Here is a 10361-nt window from a genome sequence, read left to right on the forward strand (position 1 = left end):
TTCATACAATTTTAACAATATTCTGGCTAAATAATAAACTTGGAAGCAAACTGTGTCAGCGGTCATGCCACTTGTTTACATAGATTGAATAGAGGGGGTGACAACAAGTACTGTAGCTAATTAACGTTTTATAGAGCTACCTTTGACAGAGTTATTTGCATTTAGTTAAGTTGATGCACTAATGGCTCAGGTTTATCTGATTATTGGCTCAAGTTGATAGAGTCATAGGCTTAGTTAATAAAATTCTTATCTTTCCAAAATGTCACATAAACTAAACTAAATAAACAAGGTAAAAAAACCTGTTAAACCAATAAAATCTAATAGGATCTAACAGTAAGAGACTAGTTAGGATCTTTAAACTATGAGGAAAAACTTTTTTATTTAAATTAAAAATACGCATTTTAGTGTTCATAAATCTAATAATTCAACTTCTTAAATTTACGTCACGCCCCTTTTACTGCTGGTTGTACTATTTTAGTACTAATAGAGGTATTTTTGTCATAATTAAGGCGTTGAAAATGACGTATAAGAGATGAGAGACTAGTTCTCTAGTCCCGTTGTTTGCGGTTGTCTCTGCAATCTACCTTACTATTTTAAACATCTTTACCCGACCCTTTTTGCGAGGACTCGCAAGCAACATTTGTTGTCGCAGCGACTACAGCGATGTGGGCGTCGGCCATCATTCAAAGATCCCGTTTGGGCAGCTGTGCAAGTTGGCTTAATGGTAGCATTAGGCGCGTCTCATGCACCTTGGACTGTTGGCTTGAAACTTGTGAGTCTTCGCGCTTGCAATGTACATTCTTCAAAGAAAGTAACGGTTGCTTTCTGCCGCCAGGTTCATCGCCGTGTAAATCCTTCTAACAGACAAGCCTACATATAAAATTCGCGTCTACAGACGGCTTAGTTCTCTGCACTCTCTGATGGTTTCGATCTAGGTTTCTTGAAAGGTTGCCACCCGTCGCCGGAACATACGCTAAATGTAGGTTCATTACCCTTTGGTCATGTCACACTCTACACTGGAAGGTCTTGCTGAACTCTTTGGCTAATGCAGCTAAAACACGAGTTAGGCAACGACTAAATCACCTGAAAGTTGTGGTTATGGTACCTTCTTTTGGGATCAAGTTAACTCAAGGTAAGCATGTGCAGCGGAAAGCTCTAGGTTGCGTACGCTCGGGTCAAAAGATCTGCTTTTAAACTTAACAAAAAGTCGTCTGTGGAAAGAGTCCTTCGGCAGGTGCTATCTTCCCTGTAATCTGGCAGACACCGTTAATGGTTAGCAATATGCCTAGGAAGACCATGAGAATCCCTCAGTGAAATCTTGGGGGCGGACATGCTAAGTCCTATAGAAAACTACCTGGCGTCCGAGAAAGTAAGGTCCACTGAAAGCCGCGCAGGAAAGATCTATAGAATGAGTGAGGAACGTTAGCATTCTCGTTCGAATTTTCGAACCATTGCAAACCACTAGTTAATAAAGAAATTAGCTAGCTGCACCTGATTGAACCAACTGTGTGAAGTACTTATGCTTTGCAAGCGAGACCAGGACTACTAAATTTGAAACCAACAACGCCGGGGGAGCAGGAAAATAGCTGATGGTGCACTTAAACAACAGTGAGAAACCAAGTAAGGTAAAGCGTCGGGAGACCGGTGACAACGGTAGTGTCTTCTTTCAAAAGTTTGTTAGGAGAGTCAAGGGGCACAGCCAAACTCATTGAACGCCACCATATAACGGCGATGTAGTAGCTGAAGGCGGTGAGGATAAGGAGACTCTTTTCGTTGATTACCTCGCAGCCCCAGTACTCCCCCCTTCACCTTCTTACAATTGTCGCTTACCCCGTCGCTCCTATCAAAATTAGGCGTCGTAAAGGGTCTGAACATACTGACAGTCGGTGCTCATGGTTCATGCACACTTTCTTATCAAAAAATAGCCCTTGGTACTCACGCCTGTTCTAGAAATTGAAAGTAGTATATTTTGTTTAAGAATGTAGCACACTTAAAACTAGGAAACACGACACTTTCATAAACGATATCGCCTTTTAACAATTTTATCCACATAACCAGAAATAATTATTAATGGTTGAGTATTTGGATTTAATAAGCACGGCAAATCGTAGGACATAATATGCATATAGTTCTTAGGGATAAATATGCATTAAAATCAGTTACAAACTCGGTAAACTATTTAAAAAATTAATTTATATAGAATGTAGTGACACCTGCTTGTGTACTAAGACAATTATAACTCAAAGTCTTTAACCTACACCGGAGAGTTGAAAGAAAAATATTTTTTTAATCTAGAAAGGTTCAATAAAAATGTAAGGCTTTTTAGGGACCCTTCAAAAGGCTTACCCCACAGGGCTAAGTAAAGTAATTCAGCAGAACGCTCACATGTTACAACTTTTTCACCCTAAGCCCTAACTTATTAAAATATAAATAATTTTTAAAAGAATGAAGGTGAAGGTGAATAAAGAAATCTTTTCAAAGTTCTAAACGTTAATTATTCTTTAAAAAAAAAAATCTACAGAGCATATTATAAGCAATAAATACAGCGAGCAGGTAAATGAGAGTAACAAACCAGCTTTGATCTTCTTATTAATTGTGACTTAATCTTCTTGTTTTTATTTGCTTTATACAATAGATTAAAATTATTTTTTTCCCCTTCAATTTCAATTTTTTCCAAATCTGAATTAGTAAACATTTTTGCTTCAGTGCAGCTAAAAGGTCTCCACCTTTGTTTTAAGCCTTAAAGTGGTAAGCCGCCAAAAAAAAAGTTTATAATTGGAGTATCTCTAATATATTTAAAAACCTTTAAGCTTTTCATTTAAAGCTCGAGGTTCTTCTTTAAACAAACGACATCCTAAGTTTTCTAATGTGGGAACTTCTAAAGGGCATTGAATAGTAAAATAACGACGAAATCCACTTTCCCCTTTAGTATAAAAAAACACATATATTAAGATGCACAAAAGGGTCTTCATAAATATAGAATTTTACGTGGAGGATAAAACACTTAGTATAAATTGCCTGTAGTGAAGCTTGCTGGCTGGTCAGTGGGGAATAAAGGAACCATGTGAGCAAAAGAACTGGGCTCGGCGGAACACACTAAATTTGACTATAGTTAACTAAACTATAGACGAAAATAAATAGAATAGAATATAAAAAAGTAGGCAAGGTCTTGCACAAGTAAATGAGTCTGTTGAAATAATAGTTTCTTTGTTTTCAATCTTACTAACTTTTAAACCACTAAGCATTTTGGGATTAAACTGCAATAGAAAAAGTAAATTATATATAAAGAAAAAAAGAAGTATAAGCATACATTTTGAGGGACCCGAAATAACCACAATTCATCGAAACCAGAATCAGTTTTTTTAGTCATTGAGTGGTCAAAATACTCGAAGTTTAAATCCGCGTAAAAAGGGGAGGTAGGGAGATAATAAGGAACAGAGAAACAATCAAGTACTTAAACGTTTTATTCAGCAAACTGTAAAGCGAGGGACACCCCCTAGACTTAAAAAATAAAGTACCATAGGGGTGTAACTCGTAAAGCAAACGTAAAATGAGCTAGTGCGTGGGCGAGGGGGACCTTCTGCCTCTATGTGACTCTTTCGATTTTGTTTTTCGTGTTTTCTTGACTGTATAATTATTAAGTTATAATAATAACTAATGAAAAAATGTAATTTAGAACGTAAAAAAAGTACTAAGATAAATCATTATAAGCCTTTAAAATATCTTTTCATTGTTAAAAAAAAAATGAATCTTTGGCGCTCCTTTAACTTTTTCAGTTTCTATTTACCCTTCGTGGGGGATTCAAATTTCTGCTATAAGTTGTTAATTACTATTTGTAAAGGTCTTATTATACAGTGATTAAACACTTAGGTTGACTACTAACTGTAGGGTACCGCTTTTTAATATTTCGTTTTATTAGGTAAAAAGTAGTTAAAATTTTTTGGAACATAGTCATAATCCTTAACAGAGTAAAAGGTTCAGGTTAAAGTAAAATTTTTTATTCTTTACTTAATTTTATTTTTTCTTCAACTTAGGGGGGTTTGAAAAAACAGTGCTTCTATAAACTCAAGAATAATACCAATTTTTTATTTTTGTCATCGTTTAAAATCCGTCAACTACATTTAAAACTAAGTAAAACGGCTTTAAAAATTTCTAAAATGAACGTCTTTACTAACTTTTAAAAACAGTTTTCAGAATTTAATTATTTGCAGCAATTATAAACTATACGCAAACAACCTAACCACCTATACACTAAACAAAAGTAAGCCATACTGAAACTATAATTAAAAGATAAAGCAATTAAAACATAAACTCTAATTATTCCAAAATAAAAGCAATTTAAACATTTTTTGGTAGGATAGGTAGACGAAATACTATTATATACAAAGATGGTACACATCGACTCTAACGGCCCCCTTTAAACGGAATCTTCAATGTACATAAATGGAATTGCTTTTCAACCTTTTTGTAAAGGTGTAAACGGCTTGTTTTGTTGTTTTCTTTTTCCTATTCGTTGCCGGTGTTATTAATGTTAGCATTAAAACTCCTCTTGGGGGTTAATTGCATATTAACTCCAAATTTAGCGGGAAAGCAAGACTTTTTGATTAAGAACCGTTTTTATAATCGCTATCTGGAAGGCGTGGATAATGAACGAGAGCTGTATGAAGTGCTGTGTTCGGATCTATCACATTTGTATATCTCAAAATTACAAATTTCTCGGTGTAAATTTGGTTTTAAAAGGAGTGTTTGAACATTAAAAGATCGAAGCAGATTTAAATTCGTTTTTCTTTTAAGAATTTTGCATTGCTTCCCAATAAATATTTTAAACTTCTACGGTTGTAGGGGATACAGCGGCATTAGTGTTTGTTAATCATGGCGTCTTGTTGAGCTTAGTTAACTGAAACTACCTATAATACTGCATTCATAAATTACGAGAACTAGAGCCTACTGTCCCCATATATAGAAAATGGGTGGTTTAAGTTAGTGGACCTTAGGAGAATGATAAAAATTTATTTTTGTGTATATAGAAAGTTAAGAGTCTTACAATTTCGGTATGGGGGAAGTGCACTGGCGAAGAGCACTTCAACTTGTCTGATTTGAGATGTTAAATCTTCGGGAAACTTGATTAGTACTGCGGTGGGCGGCCCGAAAGCTAACCACCCCCTTGAGATGTACGGGCGCCCACTTGCACTCGAATTAAGACTTTAGCGGTCTACTCTCAACTCACCGAGCATCCTCTAAAATCATTAATAAAAAAAAAATAAAGATGTATGGTTTTAGAATTGCATGTTGCTTGATAGCTTATTTAGATTGTTTATTATACTTTAAACAGTAATTAGTATAAAACGGGTCTCTGAACAAATATGCTGTTAATATATAAGCATAAATAGCTCAATCTTAAAATTTTCACTGGTTAACAGCCAAGAGATACTGAGTTATTATTAGAAAATAAAATTATAAGAGGTAAGTAAAATAAATATAAAGTGCATAGAAAGTAGTTACGAATAACCGTAATTTAGGCAGTATGTCATATATCGGTGTTGGTGCTTGCATTAAAAAACTGAAACAAGAAACAGATTGACTAACATGGTGTCTCCGAATGGAAGCACAATTTATAAGCACTGATAGCGATAAAAGAAAACTTGGAATTGCGTAGAGCTTAATTATAATAATATTGAAGAAAGTCTTAAGAGTAAATTTTGTCAAATAAAGGGCACTGGTTCATTAATAGCTTTAAATAAACCAAAAAAATTATGAATAGCTCTTCATGGAAAACTTAGTGTAGTTATAGAAGGAACGTTATTGGCATTTGAGGAGAAGCTAGTGAATGTAAAGAAAGAAAATTAAAATGTACAATATTTAACAGATGGAATTAATTTTCTCTGCTCTAGTTTAAAATACCAAGAGCCAAAAGCGCCACAGTAAGAGAGAGGATGAAAACACTAGATTTATAGGAGCTCTCCACGCAGATAATGTATGGAAAGACCCTAAAAGAGATGTGATACCAAAAGGAGTTATAAAAGGGAGAAGTTAACATTTAATGAAGTAGTGACCAGTGCTATTGTTTGAAAAATATTGACTAAACAGGTTTTCGTGAACTCATACAGTGAAGAAATTGCTTTAAAAGTGAGTAACTCAAGCTATTTAAATAACTTTAGAAAAGAAACCCGTGGAACATAACGATATATACGCTTCGGTAAGAATAATCATGGCAGTAATAATTATTTCATAAAGTAAATGGGTTGAAGTGCCTGAAATGCGGTAGAATTGGTCATCTCTCTAAAATGTGCCGAACTAAAGTTATAAATAACATACGCCCTAATAAGGAACGCGAGTGAGGGTCTTATTTTAACATGGGCAACCACTCAGATATAATGGAACGAATGAATTTGGACTCCAAAACCAGCTGTCACATTTTATAATAATAAAAGTTATATCCGTGAACATCAGACGGTGGCTGACACAATAATTGGATTGAGTGGAGTTGTTCAGAGGTTAAAGGTTTGAGCAATTTTTGTAAAGGTAGAGCTCTGAACATCCCTGATGCCACTGAAAATCTTGTAAGTGTGGGCTCGCTTTGCGACCAAAGTAACATAGCGATCTTTTACTCAAAAAGACCAGTCTATTCGAAGCTAGTAGCTATAAGTAAAACACTGGAAAGTAGAACATCTCTGATGGTAGCACTAAGGCATAACAACTGGTGTTATTATTTATCTAAAAATATTGCAATAAAATCGACTGGCATGAAATAATGGGTCATCTTAAAAGAAAGAAAACTCGAAGAATTTTTGATAAATATAAATTGATGTATTATTGGAGAAAAGCTGGTGCAGTCCTTTCGCTAGTGAATCTTCATACGAAGCAACTCAAACGAGGAGCAACCCAGAAACATGACGACCTGCGATCAGATCTCATTTAGTTGTTGGTCTTAGTAGACAGTGACCAGCATTTTTGAGCTATTATAAGTATGTTATCACCGTTGTGTGCAAAAGCAACAAGTTTTTATGGATTCTTTCGATCAGGGCAAAGTCAGTTGCTTTCTATGAAATGGGGCAAATTTTCGGATAAAACTTTTGGCTATAGCTATGATGTCGGATACGCGCTGAGAACGGAAAAGAATGCGTAACGAATGTTTCAAGGAAATATAACTACAGAGAAGAATAAAACAAACTTTTACAGCCTCTATACCCCTCCCTTAATCCGATGACTGTAAGATTTATTGACATTAAAGAAAATGGGTAAAGCCTCCAATCACAATTTAAATTTGAACACGAGTTTTGTGTCAATGCAATTAGTTATGCTGTCATCATTATTAACGTATACTCTGACCAATGAGGACGCTGTCAAGAAATGACACCAACGGTGGTCCATTTGACCATCTTTGGTTCTAAAGTATTTTATCTTCATGTTTCCTGCGTGAAAATGTCCTAATTCTTGCAAGAACATACTTTTAGGGTTAGCCCTTGGCACTGCGGTGGTTGCATGAGGATTTATGATCCTATCACTAAACAAGCTTTAAAAACTAGAAATTATAAACTTAAAACTGGGAGAGTGTACTTGAGAGCGAAGAGGAAGTTATCATGATAAGGCCTTAGAGTCCCTGCCAAGTGCGTTAGAGAAAGAACTCAACCTGGAGGAAAAGAAGAAAACAGAATTCGATAATAAAGTCGGAACTACTAAAATGAATGAAACCCTCAGTAACAGGGGATGCTTATTCTTGTGCATCTGGCATAAAATTTGAAGTACTGCATGAATTTGCAGACAGAAGAAGGAGGGTAACGTTTCCAGAGGCTGTAAAAACGGTAATTCTTAAAGAAGGTAAAGTTTATTATGATATTTGAAATAAGGACACGGTGTTGACAGAAGACAATGAAGTGTGCTTATAAATATCTACAAGTTATGAGACTTCTGAAATAATAGGCATGGACCCAAACAGATAAATTCCTAAGGCTCCCCGCGAGACCATGTCAAATGGATGGAAAGCATCCGTCATAGAAGAATTAAATATTGTGGAAAAGGCCAACACATGGGGAATTGCTAAAGCGCTAACTGAATTTGAGCTTAAAAAAACTTCCTAGAACTATTTTTTTAGAAAATGATGGTAGAACTAAAATCTAGGTTATGCCTGAGGGGTTCACTCAATCAAAAATTATTGACTATATAGACTATGCTCCCGGTGAATTAAAAGAAACTATTAGGTTAGTGGAGGTTCTAGCTTACATTTCACCTAAATTGTTTGCTGTTTGATGTTAAGAATGCCTATTTCCATGCATCTATGGACTACACGATGTACATAAAAGTTCACTAATTCTTCTCACACTGGATGGTAAAGAGTACTGTCTAATACTGCTCAAAGCACTGTACGGATTCAAACAGGCGGGATTGCTATCCTTCAATCATCTTACTAATATTCTAAAAGGCGCAGAATTTATTGCAGTTAAAAATGACCGTGCGTGTTTACTAGAATTAATAGTTTGTTTAAATGTTTCCTAATAGTATACGTTGATTATTTGAAAACTCTATACTAATGATAAAGATGAAGATAGAAAATTAACCAATGAACTAAAACTTAGTATTTAAAAAAGTTCCTCGAAGTAGGTTTGTTGGTATGAACTTTACTCATCTAGAGAACGAATCCCATATCTCAAAATGGTTTATATTAAAATGCTTCTTGAGCACCAGTATTATAAAGAAAGAGTATGATGCCCTTCTAAGGAGTTAGTCGGGAACTACAAAATTTAGCAGGTTGCACAAGATCGAACATTCACTGAGCGGTAAGTAAATCATCCTAACAATTCAAAGGTTACGGTAGTGAACACTGGGAAGGTGCAAAAATAGTTTTGAAATCTTAAATGGTACAATGAACCGTTATCTTGTAGCCACTAAGAGGGACACCTTCGAGTTTCCAGTTTCTCTAACTCTAGCTATGCAATGGAAATAGGTAGAAGATCCGGAACAGAAACTTCCGCATTGACTAATAATGCCCCATAATATAATAGTATAGAAAACAAAAAGTAGACATTTATTTTTTAAGTTTAAAACCCTGCCAGATGGACTAAAAATAAGCTGAAAACAGTAGCTAAAAGATAATATGTGACCTCGGAAGTATGCCAACTACTAGTGCGTTAAGATTAGTGAAAAAAAGGAAAATGGAATTTATGGTTACTTCGAGATGTGCAGTACAAACCCAAAAAACACATGTTGGGCCTTACGATAAGGAATATTTAAAGCTTGGTTTTATACTAGCCCTGGCATTGAACTACACCTCGGTCTCTATGCGTAATATAAATTAAAGTTGTTTTAAATGTTGCTATAAAACCGTCCAAATTGGTTTGAAATATGAATTCGAAGTATACAGATTTCACTGGACATTGGATTTTTATGAACCACTACGTACTCAGATGAAGCTTTAGAAAAGCCAACTGAAAACACTGATGACTAGTGACAAGTTTTGTGTCCTCAAGCCACTAAAATATAAAAAGTTATACCGCTTTCTGACCAATAAACACAGTTCCTAGGAGAGCCATCGTTTTTAAAAAGCAAATCTAGATCTTTTGCAATTCAACTTGATGAATCAACTGACGGGAGTAACAATGTTATCTTATTTTGCTTCGTGAGGTAGAGTGTGGATGACGACTTAGGGAAAGAACTTCATTGTTGCCTTAATTTGCCTGGAACGAATCACTTGTTTTGAGATATTTTATATTTTAGATGGCTATTTTTAAATACAGGGCTTAGACTGGAGTACTTGCGTTAGTGCGCCTACGGACAGTGCTGCGAGCTTGGCTATCGTAGCTCAGGGGTATTTGCGAAAATATTAGGTCTCTCACTAAAAAGTTTAGTTCACACACTGAATGATCCACGGGGAGCATCTAGCTGCAAAGAAACTTTATCCTGAACTGAAAACTCTGCTGGATGACGCGATGAAGATCAATAAAAAAATATGTAGTTGAACTAGGGACCCAAAATTGTGCACGAGACTGGGCGGTCAGCAACCTTTCTTCTCCCTGGAGACGTGAGATGGTTATTGAGAAGGAGAGATTTTGTACACGCTTCTTTTCAATGAAGAGAGAAGTAAATCAATTTCTACGAGAACAAAGTATGACATAGATGCCCCTGATGAATGAGGAATTAGTGGACTAGGCTTGGGTAATAGAAGACACATAAACACTCTGAACGAACTTAATAATTCTTTTCAGGGATCTTATACCAATTTCACTTTAAGAAATAAAATGGATGCCTTTAGAAAGGAGCTGTCTCTTTTAAAAAGTCGCATATAAAAATATTTTTACTTTTGGAAAATTAAACAATGCCAAAATCAACCAAGTGACCATAGCCAACATAATAAGTCCACTTTTAGG

General features: G+C 35.4%; 2 long non-coding RNA genes across 2 annotated transcripts; both read right to left on the reverse strand.

The window, feature by feature from the left end:
- Positions 1-451: 451 nt before the first annotated feature.
- LOC135145195 (uncharacterized) lies at positions 452-1936 on the reverse strand. Its single transcript, XR_010283355.1, has 4 exons — positions 1518-1936; positions 1355-1461; positions 1106-1285; positions 452-1051 (listed from the first exon to the last, which is right to left on the reverse strand). It is a non-coding gene; the product is annotated as an uncharacterized LOC135145195 (long non-coding RNA).
- A 695-nt stretch (positions 1937-2631) lies between these two features.
- Positions 2632-3127, reverse strand: LOC135145208 (uncharacterized). Its single transcript, XR_010283368.1, has 3 exons — positions 3019-3127; positions 2804-2923; positions 2632-2739 (listed from the first exon to the last, which is right to left on the reverse strand). It is a non-coding gene; the product is annotated as an uncharacterized LOC135145208 (long non-coding RNA).
- Between the last annotated feature and the right edge of the window lie 7234 nt (positions 3128-10361).

Source organism: Zophobas morio, unplaced genomic scaffold (genome assembly GCF_036711695.1).
Source record: "Zophobas morio isolate AGI-343-1 ecotype UQ-CSIRO unplaced genomic scaffold, CSIRO_AGI_Zmor_V1 ptg000131l, whole genome shotgun sequence".
Lineage (NCBI taxonomy): Eukaryota > Metazoa > Arthropoda > Insecta > Coleoptera > Tenebrionidae > Zophobas > Zophobas morio.